Source organism: Oncorhynchus nerka, linkage group LG15 (genome assembly GCF_034236695.1).
Source record: "Oncorhynchus nerka isolate Pitt River linkage group LG15, Oner_Uvic_2.0, whole genome shotgun sequence".
Taxonomy (NCBI): Eukaryota; Metazoa; Chordata; class Actinopteri; order Salmoniformes; family Salmonidae; genus Oncorhynchus; species Oncorhynchus nerka.
Genome location: NC_088410.1, coordinates 2709900 through 2736353, shown reverse-complemented (window position 1 = coordinate 2736353; position 26454 = coordinate 2709900). Strand labels below are relative to the sequence as shown.

Genomic DNA, 26454 nt, shown 5'->3' with positions numbered 1-26454 from the left:
GAGAATAAATTGTCCATTCCCCTCAGTCTAGTCTAAGGAGGAGGGGAAATGCTGGATGAGAGAAGCTCAGTCTACAGTAGAATGACATGAACATTTGTGAAGCCTTCCTTATTTTGAAATGGGGAGAGAGACAAGGTTGCAGCCTGAGACCAACTTTATTCAACATGTAGACAAATAATTGGCGAGTTAGGCACGGTTGCAGTCTGAGTTCAACTTTATTCAAAGTTTAGAAATGAATTGGGGAGTGAGACAAGGTTGCACTCTGAGTCCAACTTTATTCAATATCTACAAATGAATTGGAGAGAGACTTGGGTTCAATTTTAGTCCAGTTGTATTAAACATAACAAACCTGAATGTCACAACATTTTAAACAGACATCAAAGTCAGACTCAGACTCTCTCTCTCTCTCTCTCTCCCTCTACTAATTGGGGAGTTAGTTATAAGTATCCTTGGCCAGGCCATGTTGCAGAAAACGGGGGAAGGGTGGGAAGTGGTCGGGGCAGGGGAACAAAGACTTGGGGAGGAGCAACTAAAAGCAGCAGGTGAGGGAGGGGTTACAGACCAAGAGTCCTGAATCATAAAAGGCTTTGTTTTTAAACTACATTTTAGTCTAAGATCAATCTTTAAAAAATCTAAAGTCAATTCTATTTCAAGTTCTACATCTCCAAATAAAGTTTGAACATCACAGCAATATTCTAGGGGTGGTTTTTGAGGGTCTGAACTCTGTTTGACCCCAACCATGACCAGAACCTTCAGAGGGCTTGTGATCTATATATGAGGGCCTCTCATAACTTTGTATTGTGCTCGCTTTGGCAGCACATATACTAAAATTGGATCGATACAGAGAAGATTAGCATGGCCCCTGCGAAAGGATGACACGCAAATCCGTGAAGCGCTCCTTATTTTCCTCACACAGAGAAACACAGAGAAATTGGAACCAAACAGAGAAGATTGGGCGGTAGTGACCCGGGAGAATAAATTGTCCATTCCCCTCAGTCTAGTCTAAGGAGGAGGGGAAATGCTGGATGAGAGAAGCTCAGTCTACAGTAGAATGACATGAACATTTGTGAAGCCTTCCTTATTTTGAAATGGGGAGAGAGACAAGGTTGCAGCCTGAGACCAACTTTATTCAACATGTAGACAAATAATTGGCGAGTTAGGCACGGTTGCAGTCTGAGTTCAACTTTATTCAAAGTTTAGAAATGAATTGGGGAGTGAGACAAGGTTGCACTCTGAGTCCAACTTTATTCAATATCTACAAATGAATTGGAGAGAGACTTGGGTTCAATTTTAGTCCAGTTGTATTAAACATAACAAACCTGAATGTCACAACATTTTAAACAGACATCAAAGTCAGACTCAGACTCTCTCTCTCTCTCTCTCCCTCTACTAATTGGGGAGTTAGTTATAAGTATCCTTGGCCAGGCCATGTTGCAGAAAACGGGGAAGGGTGGGAAGTGGTCGGGCAGGGGAACAAAGACTTGGGGAGGAGCAACTAAAAGCAGCAGGTGAGGGAGGGGTTACAGACCAAGAGTCCTGAATCATAAAAGGCTTTGTTTTTAAACTACATTTTAGTCTAAGATCAATCTTTAAAAAATCTAAAGTCAATTCTATTTCAAGTTCTACATCTCCAAATAAAGTTTGAACATCACAGCAATATTCTAGGGGTGGTTTTTGAGGGTCTGAACTCTGTTTGACCCCAACCATGACCAGAACATTCAGAGGGCTTGTGATCTATATATGAGGGCCTCTCATAACTTTGTATTGTGCTCGCTTTGGCAGCACATATACTAAAATTGGATCGATACAGAGAAGATTAGCATGGCCCCTGCGAAAGGATGACACGCAAATCCGTGAAGCGCTCCTTATTTTCCTCACACAGAGAAACACAGAGAAATTGGAACCAAACAGAGAAGATTGGGCGGTAGTGACCCGGGAGAATAAATTGTCCATTCCCCTCAGTCTAGTCTAAGGAGGAGGGGAAATGCTGGATGAGAGAAGCTCAGTCTACAGTAGAATGACATGAACATTTGTGAAGCCTTCCTTATTTTGAAATGGGGAGAGAGACAAGGTTGCAGCCTGAGACCAACTTTATTCAACATGTAGACAAATAATTGGCGAGTTAGGCACGGTTGCAGTCTGAGTTCAACTTTATTCAAAGTTTAGAAATGAATTGGGGAGTGAGACAAGGTTGCACTCTGAGTCCAACTTTATTCAATATCTACAAATGAATTGGAGAGAGACTTGGGTTCAATTTTAGTCCAGTTGTATTAAACATAACAAACCTGAATGTCACAACATTTTAAACAGACATCAAAGTCAGACTCAGACTCTCTCTCTCTCTCTCTCTCCCTCTACTAATTGGGGAGTTAGTTATAAGTATCCTTGGCCAGGCCATGTTGCAGAAAACGGGGAAGGGTGGGAAGTGGTCGGGGCAGGGGAACAAAGACTTGGGGAGGAGCAACTAAAAGCAGCAGGTGAGGGAGGGGTTACAGACCAAGAGTCCTGAATCATAAAAGGCTTTGTTTTTAAACTACATTTTAGTCTAAGATCAATCTTTAAAAAATCTAAAGTCAATTCTATTTCAAGTTCTACATCTCCAAATAAAGTTTGAACATCACAGCAATATTCTAGGGGTGGTTTTTGAGGGTCTGAACTCTGTTTGACCCCAACCATGACCAGAACATTCAGAGGGCTTGTGATCTATATATGAGGGCCTCTCATAACTTTGTATTGTGCTCGCTTTGGCAGCACATATACTAAAATTGGATCGATACAGAGAAGATTAGCATGGCCCCTGCGAAAGGATGACACGCAAATCCGTGAAGCGCTCCTTATTTTCCTCACACAGAGAAACACAGAGAAATTGGAACCAAACAGAGAAGATTGGGCGGTAGTGACCCGGGAGAATAAATTGTCCATTCCCCTCAGTCTAGTCTAAGGAGGAGGGGAAATGCTGGATGAGAGAAGCTCAGTCTACAGTAGAATGACATGAACATTTGTGAAGCCTTCCTTATTTTGAAATGGGGAGAGAGACAAGGTTGCAGCCTGAGACCAACTTTATTCAACATGTAGACAAATAATTGGCGAGTTAGGCACGGTTGCAGTCTGAGTTCAACTTTATTCAAAGTTTAGAAATGAATTGGGGAGTGAGACAAGGTTGCACTCTGAGTCCAACTTTATTCAATATCTACAAATGAATTGGAGAGAGACTTGGGTTCAATTTTAGTCCAGTTGTATTAAACATAACAAACCTGAATGTCACAACATTTTAAACAGACATCAAAGTCAGACTCAGACTCTCTCTCTCTCTCTCTCTCCCTCTACTAATTGGGGAGTTAGTTATAAGTATCCTTGGCCAGGCCATGTTGCAGAAAACGGGGGAAGGGTGGGAAGTGGTCGGGGCAGGGGAACAAAGACTTGGGGAGGAGCAACTAAAAGCAGCAGGTGAGGGAGGGGTTACAGACCAAGAGTCCTGAATCATAAAAGGCTTTGTTTTTAAACTACATTTTAGTCTAAGATCAATCTTTAAAAAATCTAAAGTCAATTCTATTTCAAGTTCTACATCTCCAAATAAAGTTTGAACATCACAGCAATATTCTAGGGGTGGTTTTGAGGGTCTGAACTCTGTTTGACCCCAACCATGACCAGAACATTCAGAGGGCTTGTGATCTATATATGAGGGCCTCTCATAACTTTGTATTGTGCTCGCTTTGGCAGCACATATACTAAAATTGGATCGATACAGAGAAGATTAGCATGGCCCCTGCGAAAGGATGACACGCAAATCCGTGAAGCGCTCCTTATTTTCCTCACACAGAGAAACACAGAGAAATTGGAACCAAACAGAGAAGATTGGGCGGTAGTGACCCGGGAGAATAAATTGTCCATTCCCCTCAGTCTAGTCTAAGGAGGAGGGGAAATGCTGGATGAGAGAAGCTCAGTCTACAGTAGAATGACATGAACATTTGTGAAGCCTTCCTTATTTTGAAATGGGGAGAGAGACAAGGTTGCAGCCTGAGACCAACTTTATTCAACATGTAGACAAATAATTGGCGAGTTAGGCACGGTTGCAGTCTGAGTTCAACTTTATTCAAAGTTTAGAAATGAATTGGGGAGTGAGACAAGGTTGCACTCTGAGTCCAACTTTATTCAATATCTACAAATGAATTGGAGAGAGACTTGGGTTCAATTTTAGTCCAGTTGTATTAAACATAACAAACCTGAATGTCACAACATTTTAAACAGACATCAAAGTCAGACTCAGACTCTCTCTCTCTCTCTCTCTCCCTCTACTAATTGGGGAGTTAGTTATAAGTATCCTTGGCCAGGCCATGTTGCAGAAAACGGGGGAAGGGTGGGAAGTGGTCGGGGCAGGGGAACAAAGACTTGGGGAGGAGCAACTAAAAGCAGCAGGTGAGGGAGGGGTTACAGACCAAGAGTCCTGAATCATAAAAGGCTTTGTTTTTAAACTACATTTTAGTCTAAGATCAATCTTTAAAAATCTAAAGTCAATTCTATTTCAAGTTCTACATCTCCAAATAAAGTTTGAACATCACAGCAATATTCTAGGGGTGGTTTTGAGGGTCTGAACTCTGTTTGACCCCAACCATGACCAGAACATTCAGAGGGCTTGTGATCTATATATGAGGGCCTCTCATAACTTTGTATTGTGCTCGCTTTGGCAGCACATATACTAAAATTGGATCGATACAGAGAAGATTAGCATGGCCCCTGCGAAAGGATGACACGCAAATCCGTGAAGCGCTCCTTATTTTCCTCACACAGAGAAACACAGAGAAATTGGAACCAAACAGAGAAGATTGGGCGGTAGTGACCCGGGGAGAATAAATTGTCCATTCCCCTCAGTCTAGTCTAAGGAGGAGGGGAAATGCTGGATGAGAGAAGCTCAGTCTACAGTAGAATGACATGAACATTTGTGAAGCCTTCCTTATTTTGAAATGGGGAGAGAGACAAGGTTGCAGCCTGAGACCAACTTTATTCAACATGTAGACAAATAATTGGCGAGTTAGGCACGGTTGCAGTCTGAGTTCAACTTTATTCAAAGTTTAGAAATGAATTGGGGAGTGAGACAAGGTTGCACTCTGAGTCCAACTTTATTCAATATCTACAAATGAATTGGAGAGAGACTTGGGTTCAATTTTAGTCCAGTTGTATTAAACATAACAAACCTGAATGTCACAACATTTTAAACAGACATCAAAGTCAGACTCAGACTCTCTCTCTCTCTCTCTCTCTCTCCCTCTACTAATTGGGGAGTTAGTTATAAGTATCCTTGGCCAGGCCATGTTGCAGAAAACGGGGGAAGGGTGGGAAGTGGTCGGGGCAGGGGAACAAAGACTTGGGGAGGAGCAACTAAAAGCAGCAGGTGAGGGAGGGGTTACAGACCAAGAGTCCTGAATCATAAAAGGCTTTGTTTTTAAACTACATTTTAGTCTAAGATCAATCTTTAAAAAATCTAAAGTCAATTCTATTTCAAGTTCTACATCTCCAAATAAAGTTTGAACATCACAGCAATATTCTAGGGGTGGTTTTGAGGGTCTGAACTCTGTTTGACCCCAACCATGACCAGAACCTTCAGAGGGCTTGTGATCTATATATGAGGGCCTCTCATAACTTTGTATTGTGCTCGCTTTGGCAGCACATATACTAAAATTGGATCGATACAGAGAAGATTAGCATGGCCCCTGCGAAAGGATGACACGCAAATCCGTGAAGCGCTCCTTATTTTCCTCACACAGAGAAACACAGAGAAATTGGAACCAAACAGAGAAGATTGGGCGGTAGTGACCCGGGAGAATAAATTGTCCATTCCCCTCAGTCTAGTCTAAGGAGGAGGGAAATGCTGGATGAGAGAAGCTCAGTCTACAGTAGAATGACATGAACATTTGTGAAGCCTTCCTTATTTTGAAATGGGGAGAGAGACAAGGTTGCAGCCTGAGACCAACTTTATTCAACATGTAGACAAATAATTGGCGAGTTAGGCACGGTTGCAGTCTGAGTTCAACTTTATTCAAAGTTTAGAAATGAATTGGGGAGTGAGACAAGGTTGCACTCTGAGTCCAACTTTATTCAATATCTACAAATGAATTGGAGAGAGACTTGGGTTCAATTTTAGTCCAGTTGTATTAAACATAACAAACCTGAATGTCACAACATTTTAAACAGACATCAAAGTCAGACTCAGACTCTCTCTCTCTCTCTCTCTCTCCCTCTACTAATTGGGGAGTTAGTTATAAGTATCCTTGGCCAGGCCATGTTGCAGAAAACGGGGGAAGGGTGGGAAGTGGTCGGGGCAGGGGAACAAAGACTTGGGAGGAGCAACTAAAAGCAGCAGGTGAGGGAGGGGTTACAGACCAAGAGTCCTGAATCATAAAAGGCTTTGTTTTTAAACTACATTTTAGTCTAAGATCAATCTTTAAAAAATCTAAAGTCAATTCTATTTCAAGTTCTACATCTCCAAATAAAGTTTGAACATCACAGCAATATTCTAGGGGTGGTTTTGAGGGTCTGAACTCTGTTTGACCCCAACCATGACCAGAACCTTCAGAGGGCTTGTGATCTATATATGAGGGCCTCTCATAACTTTGTATTGTGCTCGCTTTGGCAGCACATATACTAAAATTGGATCGATACAGAGAAGATTAGCATGGCCCCTGCGAAAGGATGACACGCAAATCCGTGAAGCGCTCCTTATTTTCCTCACACAGAGAAACACAGAGAAATTGGAACCAAACAGAGAAGATTGGGCGGTAGTGACCCGGGAGAATAAATTGTCCATTCCCCTCAGTCTAGTCTAAGGAGGAGGGGAAATGCTGGATGAGAGAAGCTCAGTCTACAGTAGAATGACATGAACATTTGTGAAGCCTTCCTTATTTTGAAATGGGGAGAGAGACAAGGTTGCAGCCTGAGACCAACTTTATTCAACATGTAGACAAATAATTGGCGAGTTAGGCACGGTTGCAGTCTGAGTTCAACTTTATTCAAAGTTTAGAAATGAATTGGGGAGTGAGACAAGGTTGCACTCTGAGTCCAACTTTATTCAATATCTACAAATGAATTGGAGAGAGACTTGGGTTCAATTTTAGTCCAGTTGTATTAAACATAACAAACCTGAATGTCACAACATTTTAAACAGACATCAAAGTCAGACTCAGACTCTCTCTCTCTCTCTCTCTCCCTCTACTAATTGGGGAGTTAGTTATAAGTATCCTTGGCCAGGCCATGTTGCAGAAAACGGGGGAAGGGTGGGAAGTGGTCGGGCAGGGGAACAAAGACTTGGGGAGGAGCAACTAAAAGCAGCAGGTGAGGGAGGGGTTACAGACAAAGAGTCCTGAATCATAAAAGGCTTTGTTTTTAAACTACATTTTAGTCTAAGATCAATCTTTAAAAAATCTAAAGTCAATTCTATTTCAAGTTCTACATCTCCAAATAAAGTTTGAACATCACAGCAATATTCTAGGGGTGGTTTTTGAGGGTCTGAACTCTGTTTGACCCCAACCATGACCAGAACCTTCAGAGGGCTTGTGATCTATATATGAGGGCCTCTCATAACTTTGTATTGTGCTCGCTTTGGCAGCACATATACTAAAATTGGATCGATACAGAGAAGATTAGCATGGCCCCTGCGAAAGGATGACACGCAAATCCGTGAAGCGCTCCTTATTTTCCTCACACAGAGAAACACAGAGAAATTGGAACCAAACAGAGAAGATTGGGCCGGTAGTGACCCGGGAGAATAAATTGTCCATTCCCCTCAGTCTAGTCTAAGGAGGAGGGGAAATGCTGGATGAGAGAAGCTCAGTCTACAGTAGAATGACATGAACATTTGTGAAGCCTTCCTTATTTTGAAATGGGAGAGAGACAAGGTTGCAGCCTGAGACCAACTTTATTCAACATGTAGACAAATAATTGGCGAGTTAGGCACGGTTGCAGTCTGAGTTCAACTTTATTCAAAGTTTAGAAATGAATTGGGGAGTGAGACAAGGTTGCACTCTGAGTCCAACTTTATTCAATATCTACAAATGAATTGGAGAGAGACTTGGGTTCAATTTTAGTCCAGTTGTATTAAACATAACAAACCTGAATGTCACAACATTTTAAACAGACATCAAAGTCAGACTCAGACTCTCTCTCTCTCTCTCTCCCTCTACTAATTGGGGAGTTAGTTATAAGTATCCTTGGCCAGGCCATGTTGCAGAAAACGGGGAAGGGTGGGAAGTGGTCGGGCAGGGGAACAAAGACTTGGGGAGGAGCAACTAAAAGCAGCAGGTGAGGGAGGGTTACAGACCAAGAGTCCTGAATCATAAAAGGCTTTGTTTTTAAACTACATTTTAGTCTAAGATCAATCTTTAAAAAATCTAAAGTCAATTCTATTTCAAGTTCTACATCTCCAAATAAAGTTTGAACATCACAGCAATATTCTAGGGGTGGTTTTTGAGGGTCTGAACTCTGTTTGACCCCAACCATGACCAGAACCTTCAGAGGGCTTGTGATCTATATATATGAGGGCCTCTCATAACTTTGTATTGTGCTCGCTTTGGCAGCACATATACTAAAATTGGATCGATACAGAGAAGATTAGCATGGCCCCTGCGAAAGGATGACACGCAAATCCGTGAAGCGCTCCTTATTTTCCTCACACAGAGAAACACAGAGAAATTGGAACCAAACAGAGAAGATTGGGCGGTAGTGACCCGGGGAGAATAAATTGTCCATTCCCCTCAGTCTAGTCTAAGGAGGAGGGGAAATGCTGGATGAGAGAAGCTCAGTCTACAGTAGAATGACATGAACATTTGTGAAGCCTTCCTTATTTTGAAATGGGGAGAGAGACAAGGTTGCAGCCTGAGACCAACTTTATTCAATATGTAGACAAATAATTGGCGAGTTAGGCACGGTTGCAGTCTGAGTTCAACTTTATTCAAAGTTTAGAAATGAATTGGGGAGTGAGACAAGGTTGCACTCTGAGTCCAACTTTATTCAATATCTACAAATGAATTGGAGAGAGACTTGGGTTCAATTTTAGTCCAGTTGTATTAAACATAACAAACCTGAATGTCACAACATTTTAAACAGACATCAAAGTCAGACTCAGACTCTCTCTCTCTCTCTCTCTCCCTCTACTAATTGGGGAGTTAGTTATAAGTATCCTTGGCCAGGCCATGTTGCAGAAAACGGGGGAAGGGTGGGAAGTGGTCGGGGCAGGGGAACAAAGACTTGGGGAGGAGCAACTAAAAGCAGCAGGTGAGGGAGGGGTTACAGACCAAGAGTCCTGAATCATAAAAGGCTTTGTTTTTAAACTACATTTTAGTCTAAGATCAATCTTTAAAAAATCTAAAGTCAATTCTATTTCAAGTTCTACATCTCCAAATAAAGTTTGAACATCACAGCAATATTCTAGGGGTGGTTTTTGAGGGTCTGAACTCTGTTTGACCCCAACCATGACCAGAACCTTCAGAGGGCTTGTGATCTATATATATGAGGGCCTCTCATAACTTTGTATTGTGCTCGCTTTGGCAGCACATATACTAAAATTGGATCGATACAGAGAAGATTAGCATGGCCCCTGCGAAAGGATGACACGCAAATCTGTGAAGCGCTCCTTATTTTCCTCACACAGAGAAATTGGAACCAAACAGAGAAGATTGGGCGGTAGTGACCCGGGGAGAATAAATTGTCCATTCCCCTCAGTCTAGTCTAAGGAGGAGGGGAAATGCTGGATGAGAGAAGCTCAGTCTACAGTAGAATGACATGAACATTTGTGAAGCCTTCCTTATTTTGAAATGGGGAGAGAGACAAGGTTGCAGCCTGAGAGACAAGGTTGCAGCCTGAGACCAACTTTATTCAACATGTAGACAAATAATTGGCGAGTTAGGCACGGTTGCAGTCTGAGTTCAACTTTATTCAAAGTTTAGAAATGAATTGGGGAGTGAGACAAGGTTGCACTCTGAGTCCAACTTTATTCAATATCTACAAATGAATTGGAGAGAGACTTGGGTTCAATTTTAGTCCAGTTGTATTAAACATAACAAACCTGAATGTCACAACATTTTAAACAGACATCAAAGTCAGACTCAGACTCTCTCTCTCTCTCTCTCTCCCTCTACTAATTGGGGAGTTAGTTATAAGTATCCTTGGCCAGGCCATGTTGCAGAAAACGGGGGAAGGGTGGGAAGTGGTCGGGGCAGGGGAACAAAGACTTGGGGAGGAGCAACTAAAAGCAGCAGGTGAGGGAGGGGTTACAGACCAAGAGTCCTGAATCATAAAAGGCTTTGTTTTTAAACTACATTTTAGTCTAAGATCAATCTTTAAAAAATCTAAAGTCAATTCTATTTCAAGTTCTACATCTCCAAATAAAGTTTGAACATCACAGCAATATTCTAGGGGTGGTTTTGAGGGTCTGAACTCTGTTTGACCCCAACCATGACCAGAACATTCAGAGGGCTTGTGATCTATATATGAGGGCCTCTCATAACTTTGTATTGTGCTCGCTTTGGCAGCACATATACTAAAATTGGATCGATACAGAGAAGATTAGCATGGCCCCTGCGAAAGGATGACACGCAAATCCGTGAAGCGCTCCTTATTTTTCCTCAGAGAAACACAGAGAAATTGGAACCAAACAGAGAAGATTGGGCGGTAGTGACCCGGGAGAATAAATTGTCCATTCCCCTCAGTCTAGTCTAAGGAGGAGGGGAAATGCTGGATGAGAGAAGCTCAGTCTACAGTAGAATGACATGAACATTTGTGAAGCCTTCCTTATTTTGAAATGGGGAGAGAGACAAGGTTGCAGCCTGAGACCAACTTTATTCAACATGTAGACAAATAATTGGCGAGTTAGGCACGGTTGCAGTCTGAGTTCAACTTTATTCAAAGTTTAGAAATGAATTGGGGAGTGAGACAAGGTTGCACTCTGAGTCCAACTTTATTCAATATCTACAAATGAATTGGAGAGAGACTTGGGTTCAATTTTAGTCCAGTTGTATTAAACATAACAAACCTGAATGTCACAACATTTTAAACAGACATCAAAGTCAGACTCAGACTCTCTCTCTCTCTCTCTCTCCCTCTACTAATTGGGGAGTTAGTTATAAGTATCCTTGGCCAGGCCATGTTGCAGAAAACGGGGAAGGGTGGGAAGTGGTCGGGGCAGGGGAACAAAGACTTGGGGAGGAGCAACTAAAAGCAGCAGGTGAGGGAGGGGTTACAGACCAAGAGTCCTGAATCATAAAAGGCTTTGTTTTTAAACTACATTTTAGTCTAAGATCAATCTTTAAAAAATCTAAAGTCAATTCTATTTCAAGTTCTACATCTCCAAATAAAGTTTGAACATCACAGCAATATTCTAGGGGTGGTTTTTGAGGGTCTGAACTCTGTTTGACCCCAACCATGACCAGAACCTTCAGAGGGCTTGTGATCTATATATGAGGGCCTCTCATAACTTTGTATTGTGCTCGCTTTGGCAGCACATATACTAAAATTGGATCGATACAGAGAAGATTAGCATGGCCCCTGCGAAAGGATGACACGCAAATCCGTGAAGCGCTCCTTATTTTCCTCACACAGAGAAACACAGAGAAATTGGAACCAAACAGAGAAGATTGGGCGGTAGTGACCCGGGGAGAATAAATTGTCCATTCCCCTCAGTCTAGTCTAAGGAGGAGGGGAAATGCTGGATGAGAGAAGCTCAGTCTACAGTAGAATGACATGAACATTTGTGAAGCCTTCCTTATTTTGAAATGGGGAGAGAGACAAGGTTGCAGCCTGAGACCAACTTTATTCAATATGTAGACAAATAATTGGCGAGTTAGGCACGGTTGCAGTCTGAGTTCAACTTTATTCAAAGTTTAGAAATGAATTGGGGAGTGAGACAAGGTTGCACTCTGAGTCCAACTTTATTCAATATCTACAAATGAATTGGAGAGAGACTTGGGTTCAATTTTAGTCCAGTTGTATTAAACATAACAAACCTGAATGTCACAACATTTTAAACAGACATCAAAGTCAGACTCAGACTCTCTCTCTCTCTCTCTCTCCCTCTACTAATTGGGGAGTTAGTTATAAGTATCCTTGGCCAGGCCATGTTGCAGAAAACGGGGAAGGGTGGGAAGTGGTCGGGGCAGGGAACAAAGACTTGGGGAGGAGCAACTAAAAGCAGCAGGTGAGGGAGGGTTACAGACCAAGAGTCCTGAATCATAAAAGGCTTTGTTTTTAAACTACATTTTAGTCTAAGATCAATCTTTAAAAAATCTAAAGTCAATTCTATTTCAAGTTCTACATCTCCAAATAAAGTTTGAACATCACAGCAATATTCTAGGGGTGGTTTTGAGGGTCTGAACTCTGTTTGACCCCAACCATGACCAGAACCTTCAGAGGGCTTGTGATCTATATATGAGGGCCTCTCATAACTTTGTATTGTGCTGCTTTGGCAGCACATATACTAAAATTGGATCGATACAGAGAAGATTAGCATGGCCCCTGCGAAAGGATGACACGCAAATCCGTGAAGCGCTCCTTATTTTCCTCACACAGAGAAACACAGAGAAATTGGAACCAAACAGAGAAGATTGGGCGGTAGTGACCCGGGGAGAATAAATTGTCCATTCCCCTCAGTCTAGTCTAAGGAGGAGGGGAAATGCTGGATGAGAGAAGCTCAGTCTACAGTAGAATGACATGAACATTTGTGAAGCCTTCCTTATTTTGAAATGGGGAGAGAGACAAGGTTGCAGCCTGAGACCAACTTTATTCAACATGTAGACAAATAATTGGCGAGTTAGGCACGGTTGCAGTCTGAGTTCAACTTTATTCAAAGTTTAGAAATGAATTGGGGAGTGAGACAAGGTTGCACTCTGAGTCCAACTTTATTCAATATCTACAAATGAATTGGAGAGAGACTTGGGTTCAATTTTAGTCCAGTTGTATTAAACATAACAAACCTGAATGTCACAACATTTTAAACAGACATCAAAGTCAGACTCAGACTCTCTCTCTCTCTCTCTCTCTCCCTCTACTAATTGGGGAGTTAGTTATAAGTATCCTTGGCCAGGCCATGTTGCAGAAAACGGGGGAAGGGTGGGAAGTGGTCGGGGCAGGGGAACAAAGACTTGGGGAGGAGCAACTAAAAGCAGCAGGTGAGGGAGGGGTTACAGACCAAGAGTCCTGAATCATAAAAGGCTTTGTTTTTAAACTACATTTTAGTCTAAGATCAATCTTTAAAAAATCTAAAGTCAATTCTATTTCAAGTTCTACATCTCCAAATAAAGTTTGAACATCACAGCAATATTCTAGGGGTGGTTTTTGAGGGTCTGAACTCTGTTTGACCCCAACCATGACCAGAACATTCAGAGGGCTTGTGATCTATATATGAGGGCCTCTCATAACTTTGTATTGTGCTCGCTTTGGCAGCACATATACTAAAATTGGATCGATACAGAGAAGATTAGCATGGCCCCTGCGAAAGGATGACACGCAAATCCGTGAAGCGCTCCTTATTTTCCTCACACAGAGAAATTGGAACCAAACAGAGAAGATTGGGCGGTAGTGACCCGGGGAGAATAAATTGTCCATTCCCCTCAGTCTAGTCTAAGGAGGAGGGGAAATGCTGGATGAGAGAAGCTCAGTCTACAGTAGAATGACATGAACATTTGTGAAGCCTTCCTTATTTTGAAATGGGGAGAGAGACAAGGTTGCAGCCTGAGACCAACTTTATTCAACATGTAGACAAATAATTGGCGAGTTAGGCACGGTTGCAGTCTGAGTTCAACTTTATTCAAAGTTTAGAAATGAATTGGGGAGTGAGACAAGGTTGCACTCTGAGTCCAACTTTATTCAATATCTACAAATGAATTGGAGAGAGACTTGGGTTCAATTTTAGTCCAGTTGTATTAAACATAACAAACCTGAATGTCACAACATTTTAAACAGACATCAAAGTCAGACTCAGACTCTCTCTCTCTCTCTCTCTCTCCCTCTACTAATTGGGGAGTTAGTTATAAGTATCCTTGGCCAGGCCATGTTGCAGAAAACGGGGAAGGGTGGGAAGTGGTCGGGGCAGGGGAACAAAGACTTGGGGAGGAGCAACTAAAAGCAGCAGGTGAGGGAGGGGTTACAGACCAAGAGTCCTGAATCATAAAAGGCTTTGTTTTTAAACTACATTTTAGTCTAAGATCAATCTTTAAAAAATCTAAAGTCAATTCTATTTCAAGTTCTACATCTCCAAATAAAGTTTGAACATCACAGCAATATTCTAGGGGTGGTTTTTGAGGGTCTGAACTCTGTTTGACCCCAACCATGACCAGAACCTTCAGAGGGCTTGTGATCTATATATGAGGGCCTCTCATAACTTTGTATTGTGCTCGCTTTGGCAGCACATATACTAAAATTGGATCGATACAGAGAAGATTAGCATGGCCCCTGCGAAAGGATGACACGCAAATCCGTGAAGCGCTCCTTATTTTCCTCACACAGAGAAACACAGAGAAATTGGAACCAAACAGAGAAGATTGGGCGGTAGTGACCCGGGAGAATAAATTGTCCATTCCCCTCAGTCTAGTCTAAGGAGGAGGGGAAATGCTGGATGAGAGAAGCTCAGTCTACAGTAGAATGACATGAACATTTGTGAAGCCTTCCTTATTTTGAAATGGGGAGAGAGACAAGGTTGCAGCCTGAGACCAACTTTATTCAACATGTAGACAAATAATTGGCGAGTTAGGCACGGTTGCAGTCTGAGTTCAACTTTATTCAAAGTTTAGAAATGAATTGGGGAGTGAGACAAGGTTGCACTCTGAGTCCAACTTTATTCAATATCTACAAATGAATTGGAGAGAGACTTGGGTTCAATTTTAGTCCAGTTGTATTAAACATAACAAACCTGAATGTCACAACATTTTAAACAGACATCAAAGTCAGACTCAGACTCTCTCTCTCTCTCTCTCTCCCTCTACTAATTGGGGAGTTAGTTATAAGTATCCTTGGCCAGGCCATGTTGCAGAAAACGGGGGAAGGGTGGGAAGTGGTCGGGGCAGGGGAACAAAGACTTGGGGAGGAGCAACTAAAAGCAGCAGGTGAGGGAGGGGTTACAGACCAAGAGTCCTGAATCATAAAAGGCTTTGTTTTTAAACTACATTTTAGTCTAAGATCAATCTTTAAAAAATCTAAAGTCAATTCTATTTCAAGTTCTACATCTCCAAATAAAGTTTGAACATCACAGCAATATTCTAGGGGTGGTTTTTGAGGGTCTGAACTCTGTTTGACCCCAACCATGACCAGAACCTTCAGAGGGCTTGTGATCTATATATGAGGGCCTCTCATAACTTTGTATTGTGCTCGCTTTGGCAGCACATATACTAAAATTGGATCGATACAGAGAAGATTAGCATGGCCCCTGCGAAAGGATGACACGCAAATCCGTGAAGCGCTCCTTATTTTCCTCACACAGAGAAACACAGAGAAATTGGAACCAAACAGAGAAGATTGGGCGGTAGTGACCCGGGGAGAATAAATTGTCCATTCCCCTCAGTCTAGTCTAAGGAGGAGGGGAAATGCTGGATGAGAGAAGCTCAGTCTACAGTAGAATGACATGAACATTTGTGAAGCCTTCCTTATTTTGAAATGGGGAGAGAGACAAGGTTGCAGCCTGAGACCAACTTTATTCAACATGTAGACAAATAATTGGCGAGTTAGGCACGGTTGCAGTCTGAGTTCAACTTTATTCAAAGTTTAGAAATGAATTGGGGAGTGAGACAAGGTTGCACTCTGAGTCCAACTTTATTCAATATCTACAAATGAATTGGAGAGAGACTTGGGTTCAATTTTAGTCCAGTTGTATTAAACATAACAAACCTGAATGTCACAACATTTTAAACAGACATCAAAGTCAGACTCAGACTCTCTCTCTCTCTCTCCCTCTACTAATTGGGGAGTTAGTTATAAGTATCCTTGGCCAGGCCATGTTGCAGAAAACGGGGAAGGGTGGGAAGTGGTCGGGGCAGGGGAACAAAGACTTGGGGAGGAGCAACTAAAAGCAGCAGGTGAGGGAGGGGTTACAGACCAAGAGTCCTGAATCATAAAAGGCTTTGTTTTTAAACTACATTTTAGTCTAAGATCAATCTTTAAAAAATCTAAAGTCAATTCTATTTCAAGTTCTACATCTCCAAATAAAGTTTGAACATCACAGCAATATTCTAGGGGTGGTTTTTGAGGGTCTGAACTCTGTTTGACCCCAACCATGACCAGAACCTTCAGAGGGCTTGTGATCTATATATGAGGGCCTCTCATAACTTTGTATTGTGCTCGCTTTGGCAGCACATATACTAAAATTGGATCGATACAGAGAAGATTAGCATGGCCCCTGCGAAAGGATGACACGCAAATCCGTGAAGCGCTCCTTATTTTCCTCACACAGAGAAACACAGAGAAATTGGAACCAAACAGAGAAGATTGGGCGGTAGTGACCCGGGAGAATAAATTGTCCATTCCCCTCAGTCTAGTCTAAGGAGGAGGGGAAATGCTGGATGAGAGAAGCTCAGTCTACAGTAGAATGACATGAACATTTGTGAAGCCTTCCTTATTTTGAAATGGGGAGAGAGACAAGGTTGCAGCCTGAGACCAACTTTATTCAACATGTAGACAAATAATTGGCGAGTTAGGCACGGTTGCAGTCTGAGTTCAACTTTATTCAAAGTTTAGAAATGAATTGGGGAGTGAGACAAGGTTGCACTCTGAGTCCAACTTTATTCAATATCTACAAATGAATTGGAGAGAGACTTGGGTTCAATTTTAGTCCAGTTGTATTAAACATAACAAACCTGAATGTCACAACATTTTAAACAGACATCAAAGTCAGACTCAGACTCTCTCTCTCTCTCTCTCTCTCCCTCTACTAATTGGGGAGTTAGTTATAAGTATCCTTGGCCAGGCCATGTTGCAGAAAACGGGGGAAGGGTGGGAAGTGGTCGGGGCAGGGGAACAAAGACTTGGGGAGGAGCAACTAAAAGCAGCAGGTGAGGGAGGGGTTACAGACCAAGAGTCCTGAATCATAAAAGGCTTTGTTTTTAAACTACATTTTAGTCTAAGATCAATCTTTAAAAAATCTAAAGTCAATTCTATTTCAAGTTCTACATCTCCAAATAAAGTTTGAACATCACAGCAATATTCTAGGGGTGGTTTTTGAGGGTCTGAACTCTGTTTGACCCCAACCATGACCAGAACCTTCAGAGGGCTTGTGATCTATATATGAGGGCCTCTCATAACTTTGTATTGTGCTCGCTTTGGCAGCACATATACTAAAATTGGATCGATACAGAGAAGATTAGCATGGCCCCTGCGAAAGGATGACACGCAAATCCGTGAAGCGCTCCTTATTTTCCTCACACAGAGAAACACAGAGAAATTGGAACCAAACAGAGAAGATTGGGCGGTAGTGACCCGGGAGAATAAATTGTCCATTCCCCTCAGTCTAGTCTAAGGAGGAGGGGAAATGCTGGATGAGAGAAGCTCAGTCTACAGTAGAATGACATGAACATTTGTGAAGCCTTCCTTATTTTGAAATGGGGAGAGAGACAAGGTTGCAGCCTGAGACCAACTTTATTCAACATGTAGACAAATAATTGGCGAGTTAGGCACGGTTGCAGTCTGAGTTCAACTTTATTCAAAGTTTAGAAATGAATTGGGGAGTGAGACAAGGTTGCACTCTGAGTCCAACTTTATTCAATATCTACAAATGAATTGGAGAGAGACTTGGGTTCAATTTTAGTCCAGTTGTATTAAACATAACAAACCTGAATGTCACAACATTTTAAACAGACATCAAAGTCAGACTCAGACTCTCTCTCTCTCTCTCTCTCTCCCTCTACTAATTGGGGAGTTAGTTATAAGTATCCTTGGCCAGGCCATGTTGCAGAAAACGGGGGAAGGGTGGGAAGTGGTCGGGGCAGGGGAACAAAGACTTGGGGAGGAGCAACTAAAAGCAGCAGGTGAGGGAGGGGTTACAGACCAAGAGTCCTGAATCATAAAAGGCTTTGTTTTTAAACTACATTTTAGTCTAAGATCAATCTTTAAAAAATCTAAAGTCAATTCTATTTCAAGTTCTACATCTCCAAATAAAGTTTGAACATCACAGCAATATTCTAGGGGTGGTTTTTGAGGGTCTGAACTCTGTTTGACCCCAACCATGACCAGAACCTTCAGAGGGCTTGTGATCTATATATGAGGGCCTCTCATAACTTTGTATTGTGCTCGCTTTGGCAGCACATATACTAAAATTGGATCGATACAGAGAAGATTAGCATGGCCCCTGCGAAAGGATGACACGCAAATCCGTGAAGCGCTCCTTATTTTCCTCACACAGAGAAACACAGAGAAATTGGAACCAAACAGAGAAGATTGGGCGGTAGTGACCGGGGAGAATAAATTGTCCATTCCCCTCAGTCTAGTCTAAGGAGGAGGGGAAATGCTGGATGAGAGAAGCTCAGTCTACAGTAGAATGACATGAACATTTGTGAAGCCTTCCTTATTTTGAAATGGGGAGAGAGACAAGGTTGCAGCCTGAGACCAACTTTATTCAACATGTAGACAAATAATTGGCGAGTTAGGCACGGTTGCAGTCTGAGTTCAACTTTATTCAAAGTTTAGAAATGAATTGGGGAGTGAGACAAGGTTGCACTCTGAGTCCAACTTTATTCAATATCTACAAATGAATTGGAGAGAGACTTGGGTTCAATTTTAGTCCAGTTGTATTAAACATAACAAACCTGAATGTCACAACATTTTAAACAGACATCAAAGTCAGACTCAGACTCTCTCTCTCTCTCTCTCCCTCTACTAATTGGGGAGTTAGTTATAAGTATCCTTGGCCAGGCCATGTTGCAGAAAACGGGGGAAGGGTGGGAAGTGGTCGGGGCAGGGGAACAAAGACTTGGGGAGGAGCAACTAAAAGCAGCAGGTGAGGGAGGGGTTACAGACCAAGAGTCCTGAATCATAAAAGGCTTTGTTTTTAAACTACATTTTAGTCTAAGATCAATCTTTAAAAAATCTAAAGTCAATTCTATTTCAAGTTCTACATCTCCAAATAAAGTTTGAACATCACAGCAATATTCTAGGGGTGGTTTTTGAGGGTCTGAACTCTGTTTGACCCCAACCATGACCAGAACCTTCAGAGGGCTTGTGATCTATATATGAGGGCCTCTCATAACTTTGTATTGTGCTCGCTTTGGCAGCACATATACTAAAATTGGATCGATACAGAGAAGATTAGCATGGCCCCTGCGAAAGGATGACACGCAAATCCGTGAAGCGCTCCTTATTTTCCTCACACAGAGAAACACAGAGAAATTGGAACCAAACAGAGAAGATTGGGCGGTAGTGACCCGGGAGAATAAATTGTCCATTCCCCTCAGTCTAGTCTAAGGAGGAGGGGAAATGCTGGATGAGAGAAGCTCAGTCTACAGTAGAATGACATGAACATTTGTGAAGCCTTCCTTATTTTGAAATGGGGAGAGAGACAAGGTTGCAGCCTGAGACCAACTTTATTCAACATGTAGACAAATAATTGGCGAGTTAGGCACGGTTGCAGTCTGAGTTCAACTTTATTCAAAGTTTAGAAATGAATTGGGGAGTGAGACAAGGTTGCACTCTGAGTCCAACTTTATTCAATATCTACAAATGAATTGGAGAGAGACTTGGGTTCAATTTTAGTCCAGTTGTATTAAACATAACAAACCTGAATGTCACAACATTTTAAACAGACATCAAAGTCAGACTCAGACTCTCTCTCTCTCTCTCTCCCTCTACTAATTGGGGAGTTAGTTATAAGTATCCTTGGCCAGGCCATGTTGCAGAAAACGGGGGAAGGGTGGGAAGTGGTCGGGGCAGGGGAACAAAGACTTGGGGAGGAGCAACTAAAAGCAGCAGGTGAGGGAGGGGTTACAGACCAAGAGTCCTGAATCATAAAAGGCTTTGTTTTTAAACTACATTTTAGTCTAAGATCAATCTTTAAAAAATCTAAAGTCAATTCTATTTCAAGTTCTACATCTCCAAATAAAGTTTGAACATCACAGCAATATTCTAGGGGTGGTTTTTGAGGGTCTGAACTCTGTTTGACCCCAACCATGACCAGAACCTTCAGAGGGCTTGTGATCTATATATGAGGGCCTCTCATAACTTTGTATTGTGCTCGCTTTGGCAGCACATATACTAAAATTGGATCGATACAGAGAAGATTAGCATGGCCCCTGCGAAAGGATGACACGCAAATCCGTGAAGCGCTCCTTATTTTCCTCACACAGAGAAACACAGAGAAATTGGAACCAAACAGAGAAGATTGGGCGGTAGTGACCCGGGAGAATAAATTGTCCATTCCCCTCAGTCTAGTCTAAGGAGGAGGGGAAATGCTGGATGAGAGAAGCTCAGTCTACAGTAGAATGACATGAACATTTGTGAAGCCTTCCTTATTTTGAAATGGGGAGAGAGACAAGGTTGCAGCCTGAGACCAACTTTATTCAACATGTAGACAAATAATTGGCGAGTTAGGCACGGTTGCAGTCTGAGTTCAACTTTATTCAAAGTTTAGAAATGAATTGGGGAGTGAGACAAGGTTGCACTCTGAGTCCAACTTTATTCAATATCTACAAATGAATTGGAGAGAGACTTGGGTTCAATTTTAGTCCAGTTGTATTAAACATAACAAACCTGAATGTCACAACATTTTAAACAGACATCAAAGTCAGACTCAGACTCTCTCTCTCTCTCTCTCTCCCTCTACTAATTGGGGAGTTAGTTATAAGTATCCTTGGCCAGGCCATGTTGCAGAAAACGGGGGAAGGGTGGGAAGTGGTCGGGGCAGGGAACAAAGACTTGGGGAGGAGCAACTAAAAGCAGCAGGTGAGGGAGGGGTTACAGACCAAGAGTCCTGAATCATAAAAGGCTTTGTTTTTAAACTACATTTTAGTCTAAGATCAATCTTTAAAAAATCTAAAGTCAATTCTATTTCAAGTTCTACATCTCCAAATAAAGTTTGAACATCACAGCAATATTCTAGGGGTGGTTTTGAGGGTCTGAACTCTGTTTGACCCCAACCATGACCAGAACCTTCAGAGGGCTTGTGATCTATATATGAGGGCCTCTCATAACTTTGTATTGTGCTCGCTTTGGCAGCACATATACTAAAATTGGATCGATACAGAGAAGATTAGCATGGCCCCTGCGAAAGGATGACACGCAAATCCGTGAAGCGCTCCTTATTTTCCTCACACAGAGAAACACAGAGAAATTGGAACCAAACAGAAAAGATTGGGCGGTAGTGACCCGGGGAGAATAAATTGTCCATTCCCCTCAGTCTAGTCTAAGGAGGAGGGGAAATCCTGGATGAGAGAAGCTCAGTCTACAGTAGAATGACATGAACATTTGTGAAGCCTTCCTTATTTTGAAATGGGGAGAGAGACAAGGTTGCAGCCTGAGACCAACTTTATTCAACATGTAGACAAATAATTGGCGAGTTAGGCACGGTTGCAGTCTGAGTTCAACTTTATTCAAAGTTTAGAAATGAATTGGGGAGTGAGACAAGGTTGCACTCTGAGTCCAACTTTATTCAATATCTACAAATGAATTGGAGAGAGACTTGGGTTCAATTTTAGTCCAGTTGTATTAAACATAACAAACCTGAATGTCACAACATTTTAAACAGACATCAAAGTCAGACTCAGACTCTCTCTCTCTCTCTCTCTCTCTCTCTCCCTCTACTAATTGGGGAGTTAGTTATAAGTATCCTTGGCCAGGCCATGTTGCAGAAAACGGGGGAAGGGTGGGAAGTGGTCGGGGCAGGGGAACAAAGACTTGGGGAGGAGCAACTAAAAGCAGCAGGTGAGGGAGGGGTTACGGACCAAGAGTCCTGAATCATAAAAGGCTTTGTTTTTAAACTACATTTTAGTCTAAGATCAATCTTTAAAAAATCTAAAGTCAATTCTATTTCAAGTTCTACATCTCCAAATAAAGTTTGAACATCACAGCAATATTCTAGGGGTGGTTTTTGAGGGTCTGAACTCTGTTTGACCCCAACCATGACCAGAACCTTCAGAGGGCTTGTGATCTATATATGAGGGCCTCTCATAACTTTGTATTGTGCTCGCTTTGGCAGCACATATACTAAAATTGGATCGATACAGAGAAGATTAGCATGGCCCCTGCGAAAGGATGACACGCAAATCCGTGAAGCGCTCCTTATTTTCCTCACACAGAGAAACACAGAGAAATTGGAACCAAACAGAGAAGATTGGGCGGTAGTGACCCGGGAGAATAAATTGTCCATTCCCCTCAGTCTAGTCTAAGGAGGAGGGGAAATGCTGGATGAGAGAAGCTCAGTCTACAGTAGAATGACATGAACATTTGTGAAGCCTTCCTTATTTTGAAATGGGGAGAGAGACAAGGTTGCAGCCTGAGACCAACTTTATTCAACATGTAGACAAATAATTGGCGAGTTAGGCACGGTTGCAGTCTGAGTTCAACTTTATTCAAAGTTTAGAAATGAATTGGGGAGTGAGACAAGGTTGCACTCTGAGTCCAACTTTATTCAATATCTACAAATGAATTGGAGAGAGACTTGGGTTCAATTTTAGTCCAGTTGTATTAAACATAACAAACCTGAATGTCACAACATTTTAAACAGACATCAAAGTCAGACTCAGACTCTCTCTCTCTCTCTCTCTCCCTCTACTAATTGGGGAGTTAGTTATAAGTATCCTTGGCCAGGCCATGTTGCAGAAAACGGGGGAAGGGTGGGAAGTGGTCGGGGCAGGGGAACAAAGACTTGGGGAGGAGCAACTAAAAGCAGCAGGTGAGGGAGGGGTTACAGACCAAGAGTCCTGAATCATAAAAGGCTTTGTTTTTAAACTACATTTTAGTCTAAGATCAATCTTTAAAAAATCTAAAGTCAATTCTATTTCAAGTTCTACATCTCCAAATAAAGTTTGAACATCACAGCAATATTCTAGGGGTGGTTTTTGAGGGTCTGAACTCTGTTTGACCCCAACCATGACCAGAACCTTCAGAGGGCTTGTGATCTATATATGAGGGCCTCTCATAACTTTGTATTGTGCTCGCTTTGGCAGCACATATACTAAAATTGGATCGATACAGAGAAGATTAGCATGGCCCCTGCGAAAGGATGACACGCAAATCCGTGAAGCGCTCCTTATTTTCCTCACACAGAGAAATTGGAACCAAACAGAGAAGATTGGGCGGTAGTGACCCGGGGAGAATAAATTGTCCATTCCCCTCAGTCTAGTCTAAGGAGGAGGGGAAATGCTGGATGAGAGAAGCTCAGTCTACAGTAGAATGACATGAACATTTGTGAAGCCTTCCTTATTTTGAAATGGGGAGAGAGACAAGGTTGCAGCCTGAGACCAACTTTATTCAACATGTAGACAAATAATTGGCGAGTTAGGCACGGTTGCAGTCTGAGTTCAACTTTATTCAAAGTTTAGAAATGAATTGGGGAGTGAGACAAGGTTGCACTCTGAGTCCAACTTTATTCAATATCTACAAATGAATTGGAGAGAGACTTGGGTTCAATTTTAGTCCAGTTGTATTAAACATAACAAACCTGAATGTCACAACATTTTAAACAGACATCAAAGTCAGACTCAGACTCTCTCTCTCTCTCTCTCTCCCTCTACTAATTGGGGAGTTAGTTATAAGTATCCTTGGCCAGGCCATGTTGCAGAAAACGGGGGAAGGGTGGGAAGTGGTCGGGGCAGGGGAACAAAGACTTGGGGAGGAGCAACTAAAAGCAGCAGGTGAGGGAGGGGTTACAGACCAAGAGTCCTGAATCATAAAAGGCTTTGTTTTTAAACTACATTTTAGTCTAAGATCAATCTTTAAAAAATCTAAAGTCAATTCTATTTCAAGTTCTACATCTCCAAATAAAGTTTGAACATCACAGCAATATTCTAGGGGTGGTTTTTGAGGGTCTGAACTCTGTTTGACCCCAACCATGACCAGAACCTTCAGAGGGCTTGTGATCTATATATGAGGGCCTCTCATAACTTTGTATTGTGCTCGCTTTGGCAGCACATATACTAAAATTGGATCGATACAGAGAAGATTAGCATGGCCCCTGCGAAAGGATGACACGCAAATCCGTGAAGCGCTCCTTATTTTCCTCACACAGAAACACAGAAATTGGAACCAAACAGAGAAGATTGGGCGGTAGTGACCCGGGGAGAATAAATTGTCCATTCCCCTCAGTCTAGTCTAAGGAGGAGGGGAAATGCTGGATGAGAGAAGCTCAGTCTACAGTAGAATGACATGAACATTTGTGAAGCCTTCCTTATTTTGAAATGGGGAGAGAGACAAGGTTGCAGCCTGAGACCAACTTTATTCAACATGTAGACAAATAATTGGCGAGTTAGGCACGGTTGCAGTCTGAGTTCAACTTTATTCAAAGTTTAGAAATGAATTGGGGAGTGAGACAAGGTTGCACTCTGAGTCCAACTTTATTCAATATCTACAAATGAATTGGAGAGAGACTTGGGTTCAATTTTAGTCCAGTTGTATTAAACATAACAAACCTGAATGTCACAACATTTTAAACAGACATCAAGTCAGACTCAGACTCTCTCTCTCTCTCTCTCTCTCCCTCTACTAATTGGGGAGTTAGTTATAAGTATCCTTGGCCAGGCCATGTTGCAGAAAACGGGGGAAGGGTGGGAAGTGGTCGGGGCAGGGGAACAAAGACTTGGGGAGGAGCAACTAAAAGCAGCAGGTGAGGGAGGGGTTACAGACCAAGAGTCCTGAATCATAAAAGGCTTTGTTTTTAAACTACATTTTAGTCTAAGATCAATCTTTAAAAAATCTAAAGTCAATTCTATTTCAAGTTCTACATCTCCAAATAAAGTTTGAACATCACAGCAATATTCTAGGGGTGGTTTTGAGGGTCTGAACTCTGTTTGACCCCAACCATGACCAGAACCTTCAGAGGGCTTGTGATCTATATATGAGGGCCTCTCATAACTTTGTATTGTGCTCGCTTTGGCAGCACATATACTAAAATTGGATCGATACAGAGAAGATTAGCATGGCCCCTGCGAAAGGATGACACGCAAATCCGTGAAGCGCTCCTTATTTTCCTCACACAGAGAAACACAGAGAAATTGGAACCAAACAGAGAAGATTGGGCGGTAGTGACCCGGGGAGAATAAATTGTCCATTCCCCTCAGTCTAGTCTAAGGAGGAGGGGAAATGCTGGATGAGAGAAGCTCAGTCTACAGTAGAATGACATGAACATTTGTGAAGCCTTCCTTATTTTGAAATGGGGAGAGAGACAAGGTTGCAGCCTGAGACCAACTTTATTCAACATGTAGACAAATAATTGGCGAGTTAGGCACGGTTGCAGTCTGAGTTCAACTTTATTCAAAGTTTAGAAATGAATTGGGGAGTGAGACAAGGTTGCACTCTGAGTCCAACTTTATTCAATATCTACAAATGAATTGGAGAGAGACTTGGGTTCAATTTTAGTCCAGTTGTATTAAACATAACAAACCTGAATGTCACAACATTTTAAACAGACATCAAAGTCAGACTCAGACTCTCTCTCTCTCTCTCTCTCCCTCTACTAATTGGGGAGTTAGTTATAAGTATCCTTGGCCAGGCCATGTTGCAGAAAACGGGGGAAGGGTGGGAAGTGGTCGGGGCAGGGGAACAAAGACTTGGGGAGGAGCAACTAAAAGCAGCAGGTGAGGGAGGGGTTACAGACCAAGAGTCCTGAATCATAAAAGGCTTTGTTTTTAAACTACATTTTAGTCTAAGATCAATCTTTAAAAAATCTAAAGTCAATTCTATTTCAAGTTCTACATCTCCAAATAAAGTTTGAACATCACAGCAATATTCTAGGGGTGGTTTTTGAGGGTCTGAACTCTGTTTGACCCCAACCATGACCAGAACCTTCAGAGGGCTTGTGATCTATATATGAGGGCCTCTCATAACTTTGTATTGTGCTCGCTTTGGCAGCACATATACTAAAATTGGATCGATACAGAGAAGATTAGCATGGCCCCTGCGAAAGGATGACACGCAAATCCGTGAAGCGCTCCTTATTTTCCTCACACAGAGAAACACAGAGAAATTGGAACCAAACAGAGAAGATTGGGCGGTAGTGACCCGGGAGAATAAATTGTCCATTCCCCTCAGTCTAGTCTAAGGAGGAGGGGAAATGCTGGATGAGAGAAGCTCAGTCTACAGTAGAATGACATGAACATTTGTGAAGCCTTCCTTATTTTGAAATGGGGAGAGAGACAAGGTTGCAGCCTGAGACCAACTTTATTCAACATGTAGACAAATAATTGGCGAGTTAGGCACGGTTGCAGTCTGAGTTCAACTTTATTCAAAGTTTAGAAATGAATTGGGGAGTGAGACAAGGTTGCACTCTGAGTCCAACTTTATTCA

At 42.1% G+C, this 26454-nt stretch overlaps 27 non-coding genes across 27 annotated transcripts; all 27 read left to right on the top strand.

The window, feature by feature from the left end:
• Positions 1-800: 800 nt before the first annotated feature.
• LOC135560697 (U6 spliceosomal RNA) lies at positions 801-907 on the top strand. The gene has a single exon (XR_010459196.1). It is a non-coding gene; the product is annotated as a U6 spliceosomal RNA (small nuclear RNA).
• An 859-nt stretch (positions 908-1766) lies between these two features.
• On the top strand, positions 1767-1873 carry LOC135560696 (U6 spliceosomal RNA). The gene has a single exon (XR_010459195.1). It is a non-coding gene; the product is annotated as a U6 spliceosomal RNA (small nuclear RNA).
• Positions 1874-2735: 862 nt separating this feature from the next.
• LOC135560695 (U6 spliceosomal RNA) lies at positions 2736-2842 on the top strand. Its single transcript, XR_010459194.1, has one exon. It is a non-coding gene; the product is annotated as a U6 spliceosomal RNA (small nuclear RNA).
• Positions 2843-3704: 862 nt separating this feature from the next.
• Positions 3705-3811, top strand: LOC135560694 (U6 spliceosomal RNA). The gene has a single exon (XR_010459193.1). It is a non-coding gene; the product is annotated as a U6 spliceosomal RNA (small nuclear RNA).
• Positions 3812-4672: 861 nt separating this feature from the next.
• On the top strand, positions 4673-4779 carry LOC135560672 (U6 spliceosomal RNA). The gene has a single exon (XR_010459171.1). It is a non-coding gene; the product is annotated as a U6 spliceosomal RNA (small nuclear RNA).
• An 867-nt stretch (positions 4780-5646) lies between these two features.
• LOC135560693 (U6 spliceosomal RNA) lies at positions 5647-5753 on the top strand. Its single transcript, XR_010459192.1, has one exon. It is a non-coding gene; the product is annotated as a U6 spliceosomal RNA (small nuclear RNA).
• Positions 5754-6615: 862 nt separating this feature from the next.
• Positions 6616-6722, top strand: LOC135560692 (U6 spliceosomal RNA). The gene has a single exon (XR_010459191.1). It is a non-coding gene; the product is annotated as a U6 spliceosomal RNA (small nuclear RNA).
• Positions 6723-7584: 862 nt separating this feature from the next.
• On the top strand, positions 7585-7691 carry LOC135560671 (U6 spliceosomal RNA). Its single transcript, XR_010459170.1, has one exon. It is a non-coding gene; the product is annotated as a U6 spliceosomal RNA (small nuclear RNA).
• Positions 7692-8551: 860 nt separating this feature from the next.
• LOC135560670 (U6 spliceosomal RNA) lies at positions 8552-8658 on the top strand. Its single transcript, XR_010459169.1, has one exon. It is a non-coding gene; the product is annotated as a U6 spliceosomal RNA (small nuclear RNA).
• Positions 8659-9524: 866 nt separating this feature from the next.
• On the top strand, positions 9525-9631 carry LOC135560714 (U6 spliceosomal RNA). The gene has a single exon (XR_010459213.1). It is a non-coding gene; the product is annotated as a U6 spliceosomal RNA (small nuclear RNA).
• Positions 9632-10504: 873 nt separating this feature from the next.
• LOC135560657 (U6 spliceosomal RNA) lies at positions 10505-10611 on the top strand. Its single transcript, XR_010459156.1, has one exon. It is a non-coding gene; the product is annotated as a U6 spliceosomal RNA (small nuclear RNA).
• Positions 10612-11470: 859 nt separating this feature from the next.
• On the top strand, positions 11471-11577 carry LOC135560669 (U6 spliceosomal RNA). Its single transcript, XR_010459168.1, has one exon. It is a non-coding gene; the product is annotated as a U6 spliceosomal RNA (small nuclear RNA).
• An 860-nt stretch (positions 11578-12437) lies between these two features.
• Positions 12438-12543, top strand: LOC135560715 (U6 spliceosomal RNA). Its single transcript, XR_010459214.1, has one exon. It is a non-coding gene; the product is annotated as a U6 spliceosomal RNA (small nuclear RNA).
• Positions 12544-13409: 866 nt separating this feature from the next.
• Positions 13410-13516, top strand: LOC135560668 (U6 spliceosomal RNA). The gene has a single exon (XR_010459167.1). It is a non-coding gene; the product is annotated as a U6 spliceosomal RNA (small nuclear RNA).
• An 855-nt stretch (positions 13517-14371) lies between these two features.
• On the top strand, positions 14372-14478 carry LOC135560691 (U6 spliceosomal RNA). Its single transcript, XR_010459190.1, has one exon. It is a non-coding gene; the product is annotated as a U6 spliceosomal RNA (small nuclear RNA).
• Positions 14479-15341: 863 nt separating this feature from the next.
• On the top strand, positions 15342-15448 carry LOC135560666 (U6 spliceosomal RNA). Its single transcript, XR_010459165.1, has one exon. It is a non-coding gene; the product is annotated as a U6 spliceosomal RNA (small nuclear RNA).
• Positions 15449-16307: 859 nt separating this feature from the next.
• On the top strand, positions 16308-16414 carry LOC135560690 (U6 spliceosomal RNA). Its single transcript, XR_010459189.1, has one exon. It is a non-coding gene; the product is annotated as a U6 spliceosomal RNA (small nuclear RNA).
• Positions 16415-17279: 865 nt separating this feature from the next.
• Positions 17280-17386, top strand: LOC135560688 (U6 spliceosomal RNA). The gene has a single exon (XR_010459187.1). It is a non-coding gene; the product is annotated as a U6 spliceosomal RNA (small nuclear RNA).
• Positions 17387-18251: 865 nt separating this feature from the next.
• Positions 18252-18358, top strand: LOC135560687 (U6 spliceosomal RNA). Its single transcript, XR_010459186.1, has one exon. It is a non-coding gene; the product is annotated as a U6 spliceosomal RNA (small nuclear RNA).
• Positions 18359-19219: 861 nt separating this feature from the next.
• On the top strand, positions 19220-19326 carry LOC135560686 (U6 spliceosomal RNA). Its single transcript, XR_010459185.1, has one exon. It is a non-coding gene; the product is annotated as a U6 spliceosomal RNA (small nuclear RNA).
• An 861-nt stretch (positions 19327-20187) lies between these two features.
• Positions 20188-20294, top strand: LOC135560685 (U6 spliceosomal RNA). Its single transcript, XR_010459184.1, has one exon. It is a non-coding gene; the product is annotated as a U6 spliceosomal RNA (small nuclear RNA).
• An 861-nt stretch (positions 20295-21155) lies between these two features.
• LOC135560684 (U6 spliceosomal RNA) lies at positions 21156-21262 on the top strand. Its single transcript, XR_010459183.1, has one exon. It is a non-coding gene; the product is annotated as a U6 spliceosomal RNA (small nuclear RNA).
• Positions 21263-22134: 872 nt separating this feature from the next.
• Positions 22135-22241, top strand: LOC135560683 (U6 spliceosomal RNA). The gene has a single exon (XR_010459182.1). It is a non-coding gene; the product is annotated as a U6 spliceosomal RNA (small nuclear RNA).
• Positions 22242-23104: 863 nt separating this feature from the next.
• LOC135560665 (U6 spliceosomal RNA) lies at positions 23105-23211 on the top strand. Its single transcript, XR_010459164.1, has one exon. It is a non-coding gene; the product is annotated as a U6 spliceosomal RNA (small nuclear RNA).
• Positions 23212-24065: 854 nt separating this feature from the next.
• Positions 24066-24172, top strand: LOC135560664 (U6 spliceosomal RNA). Its single transcript, XR_010459163.1, has one exon. It is a non-coding gene; the product is annotated as a U6 spliceosomal RNA (small nuclear RNA).
• Positions 24173-25032: 860 nt separating this feature from the next.
• On the top strand, positions 25033-25139 carry LOC135560663 (U6 spliceosomal RNA). Its single transcript, XR_010459162.1, has one exon. It is a non-coding gene; the product is annotated as a U6 spliceosomal RNA (small nuclear RNA).
• Positions 25140-26003: 864 nt separating this feature from the next.
• Positions 26004-26110, top strand: LOC135560682 (U6 spliceosomal RNA). Its single transcript, XR_010459181.1, has one exon. It is a non-coding gene; the product is annotated as a U6 spliceosomal RNA (small nuclear RNA).
• Positions 26111-26454: the final 344 nt, after the last annotated feature.